Genomic DNA, 18,810 nt, shown 5'->3' with positions numbered 1-18,810 from the left:
GCGAGATCTTCACTGAGGCGCTATGATTGGTTGAAAGACGCAGCCTGAGAGTTACGCCCACTGTTTTCTCCGATCCCTGATTGGTCTTCTCGAGAAGAAGGACTCTAACGTCAACGAGTTCCCCCGGCGCCCATTGGTGGATAAGGCGGGGTTGCCGGCGCGCGGGCGCCGGCGCGGGCGTTCGAACCCGCGCTTGGTAGCGTTACCATGGGGATGCGGCCTGGCCGGCGCCTCCAAAACTGGTGAGTTGACAGCACGCCCGGCAACTTTAGGGCTTTCTCCTGTCGGCATTGTCTTCTGTCCTCAGACAGGGTTGACCGAGGGGGAACTTGGAAGCCACTGAGGTGAGAAATGTTGGGGGAGAACCGGAGAGGAGAGGGGTAGGCCTCTGCCCCGGGAGAGAAGGCACGCTGGACGCCTGCTGAGCGCGAGAGGAGGCGGCAGTTGCAAGGAAACCGGGGTTTGGCCTTAACCTGGTTGTTCGAATGCTCACTTACTCTTCTACCCTTCAACGCCTTATCTCTGCCTTTTCTTCAGTGATTATCTCGAGCGCTACTTCTCCCATGAAGCCTTTCTGAGTCTCGAAATCTTTTTGCCTTTGAACTCATGTCCCTGAGTGGAACCTTTCTTAGAGCACTTCTATTCGATCTTGGGTGTACTTCCATGAGCCTCATTCTCCTCGTTCCTCCCATATAATTTAGAGGTCTTTGAGGCAGAGCGACCGCCTTTCATTCCCAGTGTCTTACACGCAGTAGAGTTTTCAGGAAATATTTGTTGAGTTGAATTTAATTCACCGCAACTAGATTGGATTTCCCTCTCTGCGCTGCCCTGTTTTCCCTCCCGTTCAGAGGTTTTTTAAATTTTTTATTTTTATGGGAGTAGAGGGAGGGTACCCTGATCTCCTGTCCGGAAGGACCTGAAAGTCCACGGTTGGCCGTTCCACTGCTCGTGAAAGGGAAAATTTTTTTGGAATGCTTGCTGCAACTCTTCTGGCATTGTGGCTTTTAGTCTTGTTCTCCCAGTGCTTTTATTAAACTCCTTAACTAGTCTTTGCTTAAAACGATCGTTCTGTTGTTGCTGAATGCCAAGAGTATCTCAGTTTCTTAGTGACCCACAGTTATTGTCACGTTTTAGGAGTGCTGTGGAAACGGTTTTAAAGCATTTTCTCCTTTTATTCGCCTTGTAGTCTCTCTGCTTCAGGTGCATATAACAGCTGATCTGGTAGCTATCCATTCATCAGCTGTCTGTGATAGAATTAATTGCATTGCCAAGACTTGTTTTGTCAACTTGTAAGACTATATATTGCCAATCTGGATTGTTGATGATTCTCATGTGAAATTCATAGCTCAATGATGATTTTAATAAAAGGATTGAAAAAGTCAGGTATAGCAGCTATGTTATTTTTATCCTCTTACAAGAGTTTGAACACAACTGTATAGCTAAACTGCAGATGTGTGACATGTAATGGAAACTGGATGGGGGATTCAGGGTTTGGCTTTGGCTCTGTCTCTGCTCACTGCACTGTGGCTGACTTTGCAAGTCATTTAGCCCTTTTAGACCTCACTTTTTCCAACTGGAAAATCAAGGTGTTGAATTAGATTAGAATTCCTGTGGCTCTACTATCAACTTAGTCAAGCAATTGGTTATTTTTTAAAATTCCAGTATAGTTAACATACAGTGTTATTAGTTTCAGGTGTACAATATACTGATTCAACAATTCTCTACATTACTCAGTGCTCATAATTGTACTCTTAATCCTCTTCACCTGTTCACCCATTCCCCCTCCCCCACCTCCTCTCTGGTAACCATCAGTTTATTCTCTGTAGTTAAGAGTCTGTTTTTTGGTTTGTCTCTTTTTTCTTTGTTCATTTGTTTTCTTTCTTAAATGCCACATATGGGTGAAGTGATACAGTATTTGTCTTTCTCTGACTTATTTCACTTAGCGTTTTACCCTCTAGATCCATCTATGTTGTTGCCAAATGGCAAGATTTCCTTTTTTTATGGCTCCATAATATTCCATTGTATATGTATTCCATCTTCTTTACCTGTTCATCTGTGAAAGAGTACTTGGGCTGCTTGGCTGCTGTAAATAATGCTTCAGTAAAGCTGTAATAAACAGCGATGGAGTTATACTTTTTTTTTTGAGAGAGAGAGTGTGCGTGTGCTAAGAGGGGGAGGGGCAGTGAGGGAGGGAGAATCTTTTTTTTTTTTTTTTAAGATTGTATTTATTTGTCAGAGAGAGAGAGAGAGCGAGCACGCAGGGGAGAGCAGCAGGCAGAGGGAGAAGCAGGCTCCCCGCTGAGCAAAGAGTGTGGGCTCGATCCCAGGACCTCGGGATCGTAACCTGAGCCGAAGGCAGATGCTTAACTGACTAAGCCACCCAGGCTTCCCGAGAAAGAGAATCTTAAGCAGGCTCCACACCCAGTGCGGAGCCCAATATGGGGCTCAATCTCATGACCCTGAGATCATGACCTGAGCCAAAATTAAGAGTCGGTTGCTTAACTGACTGTGCCACCCAGGTACCCCTATTTTCGAATTAGTGTTTTCATATTCATATGCACCAATTTGCATTCCTACCAACAGTGCACTAGGGTCCTTTTTCTCTACATCTTCACCAGTACTTGTTGTTTCTTGTGTTTTTTATTTTAACCATTCTAACAGATAAAAGGTGATATCTCTGTGGTTTTGATTTGCATTTGCCTGATAACTTGATGTTAAGCATCTTTTCATGTGTCTGTTGGCCATCTATATGTCTTTGGAGAAATGTCTCTTCATTTCTTCAATTGATTAGTTATTGCTGTCAGGTAAACATCACACGTTCAGCCTTCCAAGGACTGTACAGCTGGAACTGATAGCTGCCATTTATTGAGCATTTACCCTGTGCAAAGCACTATATCAGAGCTTTATATAAATATATTTTTCTTAGCATTGTCTATCAATGTACTGTCCACATAGCATTTTATTAAAAACTTTTGGTTTATGTTACTAATTTAAATCTTTAACTGTTATATGTCCTAATGCAATATCTATGGCGCAAACTAGGGCATGATCCTCTCGTCTTCCAGATTAGAAGGAATAGCAGTTTATTTGGGCTGCCATTTCATTGTAAGGGGTTGAACTCTTCTCAATCCCTTACAGATTAATTGATCAATTAATCCTCTTTCTTGTACTGCCTTAGCAAACCTGTTCATAATTTGTGCAGAGTAAATCCTCAACAAATTTGGTAAACGAGTAATAGAGTTTTACTCATACTTTGAGTTTTGTGGTTATTGTATACTTCCCTAGTTATTGTCTCAGGGATTTTTTTTTTTTTTAAAGATTTTATTTATTTATTTGACAGAGACAGCCAGCGAGAGAGGGAACACAAGCAGGGGGGAGTGGGAGAGGAAGAAGCAGGCCCACAGCAGAGGAGCCTGATGTGGGGCTCAATCCCACAACGCCGGGATCACGCCCTGAGCTGAAGGCAGACGCTTAACTGCTGTGCCACCCAGGCGCCCCTGTCTCAGGGATTTTGATATTCATATCCTGTTAAACAAGAAGACTCTTCCATAGACGTAAACTAATAATAATAGGTACCATTTGTATTGGGAAAACTCAGTTTTCCACCTATATGTCTTTTTCTGTGTTGGGAAAACCTCGTTTCTTTCCCTCCTGTGTGTCTCCTTTACCACTCATACAGAAGACTAATGATGCTTCTGGTCAAATATATAGGGACTTTTCCCCCACCAGCAATTCTCTGTGACCAGCTGGGGGTCCTATAATTTAACTCAATCTAACTCTACCTGCCTGCAGATAGTGTCAGATCCCACAGGTTAAGGGCTTAATCTGACGAAACCACTCCCACCCCACTTCAGATGCCAACTGTAAGTAGTGGGTCCCCATGTTACCCACAACTTCTGTCAGATTTGGCTACAAATCAGAGGTTCCCATGATTCCCTCCTTGGATTAAATTAATTTGCTAGAGTGGCTCACAGAACTGAAGGAAACACTTAAGTTAACCAGCTTATTAAAGGTTATGATAAAGGATGTAGATGAACAGCCAGATGAAGAGCTATATAGGGCAAGGTCTGGGACGGTCTTGAGCGCAGGAGCTTCTGTGCCCATGGAGTTGGGGAGTGTCACTCTCCTGGTGTGAATGTGTTCACCAACCTCGAAGTTCTCGGAACCCCATACTTTTGGTGTATTTATGGAAACTTTGTCACATAAGCATGATCAGTTATTCAGTCCGTTTACAGCTTCTCTTCCCTCTCTGGAAAATGGGGGGTAGGGCTGAAAATTTCAAGCTTCTGTTTATGGCTTGATCTTTCTGGTGACCAACCCCCACCCAGAGTTGCCTCATGAGAACAGAAGATGCTCCTAGTACTCTTAACACTTAAGAATTTACCAGGGTTTTAGGAGTTCTGTGCCAAGAATCAGGGGCGGAGACCAATATATGTTTTATATTATCTTACATCATTTTGTTTTTGGGTGCTTCTGTGTCAGATACTGAATGTAGCATTTTATTTACATTATTCCATTTAATCTTTACAAAAGCAAACGTCTTTCCCAAGTCACTATCATTTTTTGCCTGTTCAACTGCAAACAGCTTCCTAAATGAACTCCCTCCTTCCATTTTTGCCCATCCCCTACAATCCATTTCTCACAGAGTGATCTTTAAAGTTCTTGTCCTTTCCTCACTTAAAATCTTCCAGTGACTTTCTGTTTCATTTTAAATTAAAATCCAGGGGCACCTGGGTGGCTCAGTCGGTTAAGCATCTGACTCTTGATATCAGTTCAGGTCATGATCTCAGGGTTGTGAGACTAAACTGGGCATTTGGCTCATGCTGGGCGTGGAGCCTGCTTAAGATTCTTTTGTCCCTCTCCCTCAGCCTCTCCTCCGCCCCCCTCTCCTAAAAATAAATAGGGATGCCTGGGTGACTCAGTTGGTTAAGCGTCAGACTTTTTTTTTTTTTTTTTAGATTATTTGTTTGAGAGAGAGAGCATGCTGTAGTGGGGAGAAGGAAAAATGGGGAGAGATGGGGAAAGAGAGTGAATTGCAGACTCCCCACTGAACCTAGAGGCTGTGTGGGACTCTATCTCATGACCTTGAGATCATGACCTGAGCCCAAACCAAGAGTCCTACACTTAATCAACTGAGTCACTCAGGCACCCGTAGCTCCTAAGCATCAGACTCTTGACTGTGGCTCAGGTCATGATCTCAGAGTTGCGAGATCCAGTCCTGTGTGAGGCACTGCATTCAGTGCAGAGTCTGCTTGTCCCTCCTCCACCCCCAATGTGCACACGTGTGCTCTCTCTCAAATAGATAAAATCTTTTTAAAATTAATTAATTGATTAATTAATTAAAATCCAGACACCATTACTTGGCCCAGTAGACCCTCATAATCTGGCCCCACCTTCCTGTCATTACCTCATACTATACTCCCTCTCACCAACTGGCTAGAGCCAGACTGGTCTTTTCTTGAATGCTTGCTTGATCACGCCCTGGTCATTTCCACTTTAAGGCCTATGTACTCACCTGGAATGCTCTTCCTCCTAATCTTTACATGAATGATTCCTTAGTATTATTTCAGATGTCACCTAAAATGTTCCCTTCTGAATGAGGACTTCTCTAGTCATCCAATGTGAAGTAAACCCTTCACTCTGCTTTATTTTTCATAGCACTTATCACTATCTAAAATTATCTTGTTTGATATTATCTCCTCCCACTAGAACAATAAACCTGCAGGGCAGTGACCTTTTCTGTTTTCTTTTCTGTATCCTCTCTGTCTAGAACAGGGCCTAGTTCCTAAAAGGCCCTCAAAAATGATTTCTTGGTGACTGGATGAAAGGTTCTTGTTGAAACTGTGACCATAGCTGTGTCCATAGCAATTCATTTGAGTAATACAATCTTGTTTCATTTTATTGCCAAAGGAGCAGTGAGTCAGGGCACCAACTCTGACAGAGTTTTCCTGAGCAATCAGATTATCCTGATACAAAATTTCTACCACCTATGACTATAAATGGTATCAGATGCTTTTGTATAGTTTTAGAAATAGTGTAGGGATATTTATTCATTAAATAATTATTATTACTTATTTCTAGACACTGTTTTAGAAAACAGGGATAAGGGCATTGGGTGGCTCAGTTGGTTAAATGACTCAGTTGGTTAAGTTGCCCCATTGCCCCTGCTTGTAGGCATAGCCTGCTCGCGTGCGGGCTCTCGCGCGCGCGCGTGCATGCACGCTCTGTTAAATAAATAAAATCTTTTTTTTTTTTTAAGATTTTATTTATTTATTTGACAGAAAGAGGGAGACAGCAAGAGAGGGAACACAAGTAGGGGGAGTGGGAGAGGAAGAAGCAGGCTCCCAGCGGAGGAGACTGATGCGGGGATCAATCCCAGAACGCTGGGATCACGCCCTGAGCCAAATGCAGACGCTTAACGACTGCGCCACCCAGGCACCCCTAAATAAATAAAATCTTTAAAAAAAAAAGAAAAAGACTGCTCCTCGCTGCTGGTGAAACCTCAACTGGAGTCTTTCTGGCCTGAGTATTGTACAATATTATTCGTTGGATGCTTCTAGAATTTCAGTGTAACTTTAATTCACCTCTCAATAAAACTGACAATCTTATGGATGTCTTGCAGCAAAAACATGCTGGGATCATTATCAAAATGTTTCCATGATTAAGCATCTGAACTACTTGTCATTAACCATACTCATGACCCCCCCCCAACTGCCCCTCCACCTTTCTTTTCCTTGGTAGGGGTATAGGGGTGGATAAGTGAAAATATCATCCACCAGTGATTCAGAGCTAAACTGGGAAGCATCCTAGATTCCTTTTCTCTGCTTTAATCCCAAATCTACTTAACAGATTCAGTCAATTTAATAACAAATATTTGTCAAATTTCCCCTCTCTATCTTCATTCCAACCACCACAGCCTTGGTGGTTCAGTCCCAGTATCTTTCACCTAGGTAATTACATGTCTCTTAACTGCTCTCTCTGCCTGCCTCCAGTTTTGCCCCCTCCAAAGCACCTTCCACACTACAGAGCTGACCATTCTTTAGAAAGCACAGTTATGACCATGCTGCTTCCCTTTATCTAAAACCCTTCAGTGTCATCCTGTCACCTATCTAAAGGGCAAAGTCCAAGCTCCTTAGCACCTCTTACAAAGCCTCCTTGGTCTAGCCTCTTCCTCTTTCCAATTTAGTCGACTTCTTAGACTGTTTTCTCTGTGCCTTTATTCACATTGCTGTTTTAAATGGTCTCCCCTCCCACTCTCATCAAACCTCATTTTACCTGCTACTTCTTACCCAATGATGAAAGCATAAATGAGGTCTTTTCTGATCTCCCCATATGTGGCTGGAAGTCCCTTATGTGTTCATATCATAAATTTTGCATGTCTCTATCATTGCAGTTACATTCTGTAATAATTATCTATGAGGATGTCTATTTCCTCCGCTAGAATATGATTTTCTTGTGGTAAAGGAATGTGTCTTACTCATCTTTTTTATCCCATTTATTTATTTATTTAATTTTTTTTTTATGATTTATTAGAGAGAGCGTGCGTGAGAGAGAGAGATCATGGGAGGGGAGGGGTAGAGGGAGAAGCAGGTTCTCCGCTGAGCAGAGAGACCAACACAGGGCTCCATCCTAGGACCCTGGGATTATGACCTAAGCTGAAGGCAGACGCTTAACTGACTAAGTCACCCAGGCACCCTGAGAAGCAGTCTTTTAAGTTAATTACTTACTTGTGTTGAGATTTGATTGGTTAAAAACTGGTGGCATAGAATCGCATAGCCAACATACCAAATTCATGTAGTTGGTTTTGGTTTTTTTTAAAGATTTTATTTGAGAGAGAGAAGGAGAACAAGTTGTGGTGGGGTGCGGGCAGAAGGAGAAGCAGACTCCCTGCTGAGCAGGGAACCAGACTCCTGGGAGCCCAGGACCGTGAGATCAAGCATAACCTGAGCCCAAGGCAGTCACTTAACCAACTGAGCCATCCAGACACCCTTCATATAGTTTTCTTTAATTATCTATGCCTTGGTTTCTTCATTTTTAAAAAGGGAGGTGATAAGTGCCATGTATCACAAGTCTTGAAAGATTAATCAGGTAGCACAATTAATTACATATTAATAATTTAGATCCCGGTGAATGGAATTATTCTTTAAATTTTTCTTTCCTTTTTCAGCATCATTCTTTTTCTTTCTCAATTTAAAAAAAAAATTTTTTTTTTAAGTGATCTCTACACCCAGGGTGGGGCTTGAACTCAAGACCCCGAGACTAAGAGAATTTTTAATTGGACTCTCTGTGAGTATTATTTGTTTCAGGGGTACAGGTCTGTGATTCATCAGTCTTACACAATAGCCAGCGCTCACCACAAGACATACCTTCCCCAATGTCCATCACCCAGCTACACCAACCCCCACCCCCTCCCTCCAGCAACCCTCAGTTTGTTTCCTAAGATTACGAGTCTCTTAGGGTTTGTCTCCCTCTCTGGTTTCGTCTTGTTTCATTTTTTCCTCTCTTCCTCTATGATTCTCTGCCTTGTTTCTTAAATTCTGCATATCCGTGAGATCACATGATAATTGTCTTTCTCTGATTGACTTATTTCACTTAGCATAATACCCTCTAGTTTCATCCATGTCATTGCTGCCTTTGTTCTCCTCAAGGATTTTGATGGATTCCTGTCTCACATTTAGGTCTTTCATCCATTTTGAGTATATTTAGGAAATGGCCCTTCTGCATGTGGCTGTCCAATTTTCCCAACACCATTTGTTGAAGAGACTATCTTTTTTCCATTGGATATTCTTTCCTGCTTTGTCGAAGATTAGTTGACCATAGAGTTGAGGGTCCATTTCTGGGTTCTCTATTCTGTTCCATTGATCTGTGAGTCTGTTTTTGTGCTAGTACCATACTGTCTTGATGATGGCAGCTTTGTAATAGAACTTGAAGTCCAGAACTGTGATGCCACCAGCTTTGGTTTTCTTTTTCAACATTCCTCTGGCTATTTGGGGTCTTTTCTGGTTCCATACAAATTTTAGGGTTATTTTTTCCAGTTCTGTGAAAAAAGTTGATGATATTTTCATAGGGATTGCACTGAATGTATAGATTGCTCTAGGTAGCATAGACATTTTAACAATATTTGCATGGAACGTTTTTCCATTTCTTTGTGTCTTCCTCAATTTCTTTCATGAGTGTTCTGTAGTTTTCTGAGTACTGATCCTTTCCCTCTTCGGTTAGATTTATTCCTAAGTATCTTATGGTTTTGGGTGCAGTTGTAAATGGGATCGACTCCTTAATTTCTTTCTTCTGTCTCATTGTTGGTGTATAGAAATGCAACTGATTTCTGTGCATTGATTTTATATCCTGCCACTTGGCTGAATTCCTGTATGAGTTCTAACAATTTTGGGGTGGAGTCTTTTGGGTTTTCCACATAAAGTATCATATCATCTGCAAAGTGTGAGAGTTTGACTTCTTTGCTGATTCGGATGCCTTTTATTTCTTCTTGTTGTCTAATTGCTGAGCTAGGACTTCTAGTGCTGTGTTAAAGAGCAGTAGTGATAATGGACATCCCTGCTGTGTTCCTGACCTTAGAGGAAAAGCTCTCACTTTTTCCCCATTGAGAATGATATTCTCTGTGGGTTTTTCATAAATGGCTTTTATGATATTGAGATATATACCCTCTATCCCAACGCTGTGAAGAGTTTTAATCAAGAAAAGATGCTGTACTTTGTCCAATGCTTGTCTGCATCTATTGAGAAGATCATATGGTTCTTGTCCTTTTTATTTATGTAGTGTATCACATTGATTTGTGGCTGTTGAAACTTCAGCATCATCCTTTAGAAATAATTCCTGGTGCCATTGTGTCCACAGTTCCCAAAAGGATGTAACTTTGAGTAAAAGAATCTATATCAGGGGCACCTGGGTGGCTCAGTCGTTAAGCATCTGCCTTCGGCTCAGGGCCTGATCCCAGAGTCCTGGGATCGAGCCCCACATTGGGCTCCTCTGCTGGGAGCCTGCTTCTTCCTCTCCCACTCCCCCTGCTTGTGTTCCCTCTCTCGCTGGCTCGCTCTCTCTCTGTCAAATAAATAAAATCTTTAAAGAAAAAAAAAAGAATCTATACCATTTTAGTAATTTATAAAAACTGATTATAATAGGGGAGCCTGGCAGTCTGTCAGTGGAGCATGTGACTCTTGATCTTGGGGTTGTAACTTCGAGCCCCCATGTTCAGTGTAGAGATTACTTAAAATATTTTTTTCCCTTAAGATTTATTTATTCATTAGAAAGAGCATGCATGCATATGCGTAAGCTCAGGGGAGGGACAAAGGGAGAGGGAGAGAGAATCCTCAGACTTCCCCCTGAGCGTGGAGCCGCACACAGGGCTTCCTCCCAGGACCCCAAGATCATGACTGGAGCAGGAAACAAAAGTGAGCCACTTACCCGAGTGAGCCACCCAGACGCCTCTGAAAATAAAATCTTTAAAAAATTGATGATAATAGTTATTTTTCCATTGAAACACATGAAGATATATTTTGTTGATAGTATTTTTATAACTGCAAAATGGCAAAAATCTGCAAGTGACAATTTACAATTGGATTAGACCAGGATTTTAAAATTAAAGCACTGAATTTAAACCCAACATTGGTTACTATCTATTCCTGGAAATTCTTTAAAAATTAAGCTCTGTATTTAGAGTAAAACTTGTACTGTTTTCAGATAACTGGGTTCAACAGTTTTGTTACATTTATTTTTAGGTGATTGCTTCCATGCTTTTTACCAAACTTAGAAACTTAATAAGCTCATAGTGGGGCTTTTGAAAGGAATTGTAGTAATTGCAAAGTATTAGTTTCTTAACCATAAACTTGAAACTTTTCTTTTTCCACTGAAAAAAAAGAATTTCTCAAAAACTGCTTTTGGGTATAACTCACATGATTGGTATCCCCAAATCCACATCTAGCCCTAAGAATTCCATTAAGTGTCATGTATTCTCATTCCTTTGCAGCTGTTGTTTTGAGCAGTTGTTTAGTATCACTTGTCTTCTGTTGAGATCACTAGTCTATAGATAGAATAATCTCTAGAGTTTGAAATAACTAACTCCTTTGTTGGGGGAAGAGTATACTGTATCATCCACCTTTTAATCTTCCAATGATAATACTGAATTTCTTACGTTATTATTAGGGACTTTATGCCTAACATGGGGTACAGAAACATTTTAATGAAAATTGATTGAAAATGTTGGGTTTGTGTTGTATACATTTCTAGTGGTAGAGTGGACCCCAGTGACTTTGTTAACAATCCCTAAAAAGTGGTCATTGTTAGTGTAGAATGGGTTGGAGGTTTAGGATGTAAACATGCATTAAAAGTCATTGAACCCACTAGTTGTATGCTTTGTGAATTAGATCTTAGTAAAATTGTTTTATATATTTTTAAAAGTGGTCATTGTCACAATTTAAGGGAACTCAGGTAAAGAAATATTTTTTGGCAATCAAGCCACTGGGGTGGCTCAGTCAGTTGGGTGTCTAACTCTTGATCTCAGCTCAGGTCATGATCTCAGGGTCCTGAGTTCAAATCCCATGTTGGGCTCCATGCTGGGTGTGGAGCCTACTTAAAAAAAAAAAAAAAAGAAGCTATTTTGGTCCTTTTATTTTCATACTACTATAATAATAATTAGTGTAATATGCTCTGATGCCTGCTGACCTTCCTATGTGGTCCCTTACTTTCAGGAACAGCATATTCATTTAAAACATATATAATTGAATACATAGACAGTGGAAAATAGGAAGATGTTTGAAGAGCCAAAGCTATGTGACCTTGGGCAAGTCACTTAATCATTCAGAGCTTTAGTTACCACATAAAATGAAAGTGTTGGACTACATCCTGGCTCTCAAACTCAAATGCCCACAGAGCTAACCAGTTAATGTAAATGAATGAATAAAGTTGGTTGGTTGGCATAAAGGAACCAGGAGCAGAGAGAGCATGGTGTGTAGGGTAGTATACGCTCTTCTAAAGAGAGTAGACACAACTCAGTTTTCATCTGTCGACTTATCTTATTGTAGGCCCAATGTAACTACCTTTTAATTTTCAGGAAAAGTAGAAACTGGATTATTTTTAATTGCTCTTGATTTTTAAATAATGCAATTAATTCTAAAAAAAAATTATAAATGCTCTGTAAGCCAAACTGCAAGGTATGAAAGAATCGATTCCTTCATGTGCTAAATATTCTAGATTAGATCAGCTATTGACTAGATGATTTCTATTGACCTGGCTAGCTGTAGAATTCCTTTTTTTTTTTTTTCAATCTTATAGAAATACAGTGTGGTGCATACCAAAGAATAAGTGTGAAACATATATGTAGGTTATGAAGCATAATACAAAATGAATAAATATCCAAGACGCAGTGCATAATCTCCCTGTGTTCTCCTCCTGTTGCACATTTTCCTGCTCTCCCCTCAGAGGTAACCACTGTTGTACATTTTGTGTTTAGATGCCTAAATAATACATTGGATTTTCTTGCTTTTGAACCTTATAAATAATACCATAATTTTCTAGGATTTTTCTCATGATGTTTCTGAGATTTGATAAATTACTGAGTATAGCTGGAATTTGTTTTTTTATCACTATTGTATAATATTCTATTATATGTATATGTCCAAATTTATTTATTCTCCAGCCAATATACATTAAGGTTATTTTCAGCTTTTGGCTCTTGTGAAGAGGGCAGCTATGAACATACTTGCATGTGCCTCCTGAAGCATGTGGAAACATTTTGTGGGTATATACCTAGGAGTTGAGTTGCTTGGTTCTATGAGATATGAAGGCTCAACTTCATAAGATAATCCCAAACTGTTTTTCAGTATTACTGATTTAGCCCCATGATTTTTTTTTTTTTTAAGATTTTTATTTATTTATTCGACAGAGATAGAGACAGCCAGTGAGAGAGGGAACACAAGCAGGGGGAGTGGGAGAGGAAGAAGCAGGCTCATAGTGGAGGAGCCTGATGTGGGGCGATCCCATAACGCCGGGATCACGCCCTGAGCCGAAGGCAGGCGCTTAACCGCTGTGCCACCCAGGCGCCCCAGCCCCATGATTCTTGATTCTGAAAGTTCTTCATAGCTCTGCCTTCTCTAATTTATTCTGTTTTCTTTCACACTTCTTTTCCTTGGTGAAGATAACCTGCTTCACTGCCCCTCTATTTTCTTTTTCTCAAGAACCATACGTTCTCTGCCATTTCATTAAGAAGTTTTTCTCTAATAGAATGCAATCATATTTAGAAATAGATATTATCCTTTCCCATCTTGTAAATGTAACTTGCTAAATGAGCCTTTTTAAAAGCTTTTCCATACAGAAATATTTACTTAAAATGTGATGGTCATTTAAAGATTTTTTTTTTAATTTACTTGAGAGAGAACATGAGAGAGGGGGAGAGAGAGAGAGAGAACACAGAGGCAGAAGCAGACTCCTGCTGAGGCGGGAGCCTGATGTGGAACTCGATTCCAGGATGCTGAGATCATGACCTGAGCTGAAGGCAGATGCTCAACTGACTGAGCCACCCAGGCGCCCCAAAATTTAACGGTCATTTAAAGAACTTTGTAAGTTGTTATTTGTTAGGTTCTATATAGGATTAGTTACATTTAAGTTCTGTTTACTGTGTGGCTGTGTTTTTTTAATTTCCTCACCAATGATCTGGATAATTCTGGCATTTATGAACTCTTAGTTGTTTCAGAAGTTCCTTAGCGTAAATAATTTGAAATTTTGGGGTGCCTGGGTGGCTCAGTCAGTTAAGTGTCTGCCTTCAGCTAAATTCATGATCTCAGGGTGGTGGGATTGATCCCTGCGTGTGGCTCCCCACTCAGCAGGGAGACTGCTTCTTCCTCTCCCGTTGCCCCTCCCGCCCCTCATGATCTCTCTCTGTCTCTTGCAAATAAAGAAAATATTTAAAAAATAAATAATTTGAAATTTTATTGTTGAATGGAGAGAATTTTTTTAAGATTTGGGAACATGAGTTTTTCTGTAATCAATTTGAATATTTTTCTTTTAAGATGATTATGAACACACATGTTTTCAGCGACTATAAAAGCTACCCAAAGCCACATTTTACTTTCCTCTTCACTTTTTATACTTTTTTATACTTCACTTTGTACTTTTTGTAATAGACAAAATACCTTTAAAGAGGAATTAATTAACGATTATCAAAATAACAAAGATTATTTGATACTTTGAAGTCCATGTACAAGTGAGTCGGGCCTTTTTTTTCTTTTTCTAAACAGACAGATTTATTTTGCGTAAAATATTAAGGAGGGACGCCTGGGTGACTCAGTTGGTTAAGCGCCTGCCTTCGGCTCGGGTCCTGATCCCAGGGTCCTGAGATTGAGCCCCACATTGGGCTCCCTGCTCAGCGGGGAGCTTGCTTCTCCTTCTCCCTCTGCCACCCCCTCTGCTTGTGCTCTCTTGCTCTCTCTAATAAATAAAATCTTTAAAAAATAAAGTAAGGATAGGGTTCCTAAGCATCTTAATAAAATGGTTTTCGTTTATCCATTATTAGGCTAATATTGAATTACTCTTTTTTTTTTTTTTAAGATTTTATTTATTTATTTGACAGAGATAGAGACAGCCAGCGAGAGAGGGAACACAAGTAGGGGGAGTGGGAGAGGAAGAAGCAGGCTCATAGCAGAGGAGCCTGATGTGGGGCTCGATCCCATAACGCCGGGATCACGCTCTGAGCTGAAGGCAGATGCTTAACCGCTGTGCCACCCAGGCGCCCCTGAATTACTCTTTTTAAAATTTTTATTTATTGTTATTTTTTAAAAGATTTTATTTATTTGAGAGCAGGAGTGGGGGCAGGAGGTGACGAGGGAGAGGGAGAAGTAGACTTCATGCTGAGCAGAGAGCCTGAGACGGGGCTCCATTCCAGGACCCCAAGATCATAACCTGAGCTGAAGGCAGACACTTAACTGATTGAGCCACCCTGGTGCCCCTACTCTATTTTTTTTTTTAAGTAATCTGCACCCAGTGTGGGGCTTGAGTTTACAACCCCAAGATCAAAAGTCACATACTCTACTAACTGAGCCAACCAGGCGCCCCTTGAATTATTTTTTAAAAACTATAGCCATCACACCCACTTCGAACATGTTCGTTATTCCTTTCAAATTTATTCAAGTAAAGCTCTTGAGATTTTCATTCTTTGCTTGAGGAGTCTAAATAAGCGTTTAGCGTGTGCATTTTTTTTAAAAGTAGACTTCATGCCCAAATTGGGCTTTAACTCACGACCCTGAGATTGAGAGTCATATGCTCTACTGACCGAGCCAGGCAGGCGCCCCAGCAGCTCAAATTTCTACAGAAAATTTCAGTACATTTTCTCAGTTTCTTTCATGGTTAATTTTGGTTTTGATAATTATAGAAGTGAGTGCTTTAGGGGAAGAGCTTATACCTTTTAGATGTTAATGTAATATCTAAAATTTAATGGTAGAGGTTTCTTTTAGAGTGATATAAATGTTCTAAAATTGGATTGTGATGGTTGCACAACTCTGAATATACTAAAAACTATTGAATTGTACACTTTAAATGGGTGAGTTTTGTGGTTTGTGAATTATATCTCAATAAAGTTGTTAAAATTTAATGATGTCCTGGAGGAATTTATTGACCCTTTTTTCCTATTTCTTCTTTGATAATTCAAGTATATGTGATGTCACATGAATTTGAGAACCTGAAAATAACTTGGGTGCTTTTGAACTTGGGCTATTTTTCCCCAGTTTTTCTGATTAGCAAAGAATATATAGACCTTAGATAGGTTTTGTACTTTTTTTTATAGCAGTCAGAAACTTTTATTAGACATATTCAATAGTCTGCTTATAGAAATGTGAAGATATCAGTGGATTCTGATATTTTCTTCAGGTTTTTGAAATACTGATACCTGCTGCTGGGTTGTTACTCAGTTGTCTCCCCCTTAATTTAGGAGACAGGACTCTTTTAGCAAAAATATCCTATTTACTAGGGTACCTGGGTGGCTCAGTCTGTTAAGCGGCTGCCTTTGGCTCAGGTCGTGATCCCGGGGTGGTGAGATCTTGATTTCGGCTCAGGTCGTGATTTCGGCTCAGGTCATGATCTCATGGGTCATGAGATTGAGCCCTGCAGCAGGCTCTGTGCTGGGTGTAGAGCCTGCTTGGGATTCTCTCTCCCTTTCCTTCTGTCCATCCCCCCCTCAGTACCCCCTCTAAAATAAAAATTAAATATATACCCAGGGCACTTGGGTGGCTTAGTCAATTAAGCAGCTGCCTTCGGCTCAGGTCGTGATCCCCGGGTTCTGGGATGGAGCCCCACATTGGGCTCCCTGCTCAGCAGGAAGTCTGCTTTTCCCTCTGCCCCTGCTCCTCCCCACCACTCACGCTCTCTCTCAAATAAATAAATAAATAAATAAATAAAATCTTTACACACACACATATACACATCCAATTTACCCATGGGATTGCTTCAAACAATTTTTTATAAGAAATATTTTTTCTAAGTCATTGACACTATGTGTACATTTGTTTCTAACTCCTTGTTTTTCTCAGGTGGACTTAAAAAAATTAGACTGATTTAAGAAATGTCTTCCTTGGGGCGCCTGGGTGGCACAGCGGTTAAGCGTCTGCCTTCGGCTCAGGGTGTGATCCCGGCATTGTGGGATCGAGCCCCACATCAGGCTCCTCTGCTATGAGCCTGCTTCTTCCTCTCCCACTCCCCCTGCTTGTGTTCCCTCTCTCGCTGGCTGCTATCTCTGTCGAATAAATAAATAAAATCTTTAAAAAAAAGTCTTCCTTTATTAGCAGATATCATCTAGGTGAGTGAAAAAAGTTATGAAAACTGGTATCATTTTAACTTGTTTCCAAAGGCCTAAGAAAGAAAAATCACACAGTTGAAAATCTCTTGTCTCTATATGTTACATGGTTTTAAAATAACAATGATACTATATGATTTTATTTAATGTGAAATTCTAGAAAATACAACTCATTTATAAGTGAGAGAAAGGCAGGTCAGTGATTACCTTGGGCCCAGGGTAGAGGAGAGGATTGACTCCCAAGAGTGTATTAGGAACTTTTAGAAGTGATTAATGGGACTGTCTTGATTGTATTTTGTCAGAACTCATAGAACTATACTCCTAAAATGGGACTGGTTTATTATTTACAAATAAAGTAGATTAAAAGAAAAATCAGGGGCGCCTGGGTGGCACAGCGGTTAAGCGTCTGCCTTCGGCTCAGAGCGTGATCCCGGCGTTATGGGATCGAGCCCCACGTCAGGCTCTTCCGCTATGAGCCTGCTTCCCTCTCCCACTCCCCCTGCTTGTGTTCCCTCTCTCACTGGCTGTCTATCTCTGTCGAATAAATAAATAAAATCTTTTAAAAAAAAAAAAAGAAAAATCAAATAAGACCACACATACACATGACTTATATTTGTATCAAGTGTTAGTCTTTTAATATGTAGCATCATCTAATATCTCCACATTATGTCATCAGACATTTATGTTAATTATGCCAATGAAAGAGAGAAAAGTACTTGTACAGTTGTCATTGATGAAATAGTTTGAAGTTAATAGAAGACTACACATACTATTATTATTAATTAGTATATTTTGAAAGTATATCTACTTTAGTATTTCTAACCCCTTACCTTTTGATTCTATGTTATATATTCAACTTTTCACCAAATAATAGAAACCATCTTTTAATGATGTTAAAAGTCTTCATATGGTGCATCTATTTGTATCTAGTCAGGCAGCCAACACTTCCTACATGCTAGGCACAGTTGATCAGTGCTGAATAAGAGAGCATGCCCCATCCTTATGGAGTACTTTATAGTTTTCAAATTAGTTTTACATAAATATCTTATTGCATCCTTTGAGAGCGGAAAATGAAACTCAGAGAAACTGACTTTACCCGAGTTTACACAGCTAGATGACTGAGAGATAATCTGATTCCAAGTTCAGTTTCAGGCAATTTAGGTGGATAAAGTTACATAGACGAATGGAGAGTTTGAGAGTGCATGTGAAATAGTTGGATCTTATCCACATCCTGGAATGTGAATAAACTTCCTTAATTATGTATAAAGTTGCATGTATTCCTTCCAGTTGATTTTCTCTAACACCAGTATAAGAAAGTTTGAATTTCTGCCAATTGGATTTCTTCCAAGACTATTTCAGATTGTTACCCCAACAGCTGAGACCTAGCAGATTCTGGGTGTCACAAAGGAGAACTCTGCATACTTGTGGCATTGAATGTGAGTGGGCCCTGTGTATAAAAATCTGCCTATCAGAGCGCCTGGGCGGCTCAGTCCATTGAGTATCTAATTCTTGATTTTGGCTCAGGTCATGATCTCGGGGTCGTGAGATTGAACCCTTGCGTCGGGCTCCTTGCTCAGCGGGAAGTTTGCTGGAGATGTTCTCCCTTTCCCTCTGCCCCTCTCCCTATCCCCCACCCCTACTCACACACGTTCTCTTCTCTCTCAAATAAATTAAATAAATATCAAACACACACAAAACCCTGCCCATCTGGCCCCATTTGGATTTCACTGATTTGCAGGGAATTTTGTTGGCGGTGGCAGGGTGAGTCATTCCCTGCCGCAGCACAGATGCAGGAGGCTGCTGGTGTGCTGAGTGGTGTAGACAGTAGGTCTGTCATGGCAGGGGGATGGCAGTGTGGCTGTCTTTGCCACTGCTTGTAAAGGAGACAGCATGGCAAAGTGGAAAGAACATGGGACTAGCCATAAGAAGACTTAAGTTCCAATCTTAGAACTTACTTGAGAGCTGTGTTACTTTGGTCCACTCACTAAATTATTCCAGTTTTTCTCCTTCTAAGTAAA

The 18,810-nt window shown here is 40.5% G+C and overlaps 1 protein-coding gene across 5 annotated transcripts in view; it reads left to right on the top strand.

Moving 5' to 3' along the window:
* The first annotated feature begins 1 nt into the window (after nucleotide 1).
* Nucleotides 2–18,810, top strand: part of KIF24 (kinesin family member 24) — an 80,222-nt gene continuing 61,413 nt past the window's right edge. For 4 of the 5 annotated variants that reach the window (XM_034664036.1, XM_034664032.1, XM_034664038.1 and 1 more), the window contains exon 1: nucleotides 2–242. The gene's annotated coding sequence lies outside the window, so the exon portion shown is untranslated. The other variant, XM_034664034.1, reaches the window with a different exon arrangement.

Source organism: Ailuropoda melanoleuca, chromosome 7 (assembly GCF_002007445.2).
Source record: "Ailuropoda melanoleuca isolate Jingjing chromosome 7, ASM200744v2, whole genome shotgun sequence".
Lineage (NCBI taxonomy): Eukaryota > Metazoa > Chordata > Mammalia > Carnivora > Ursidae > Ailuropoda > Ailuropoda melanoleuca.
The sequence above is the reverse complement of the archived record's forward strand: the minus strand, read 5'-3'. Positions and strand labels throughout refer to the sequence as shown.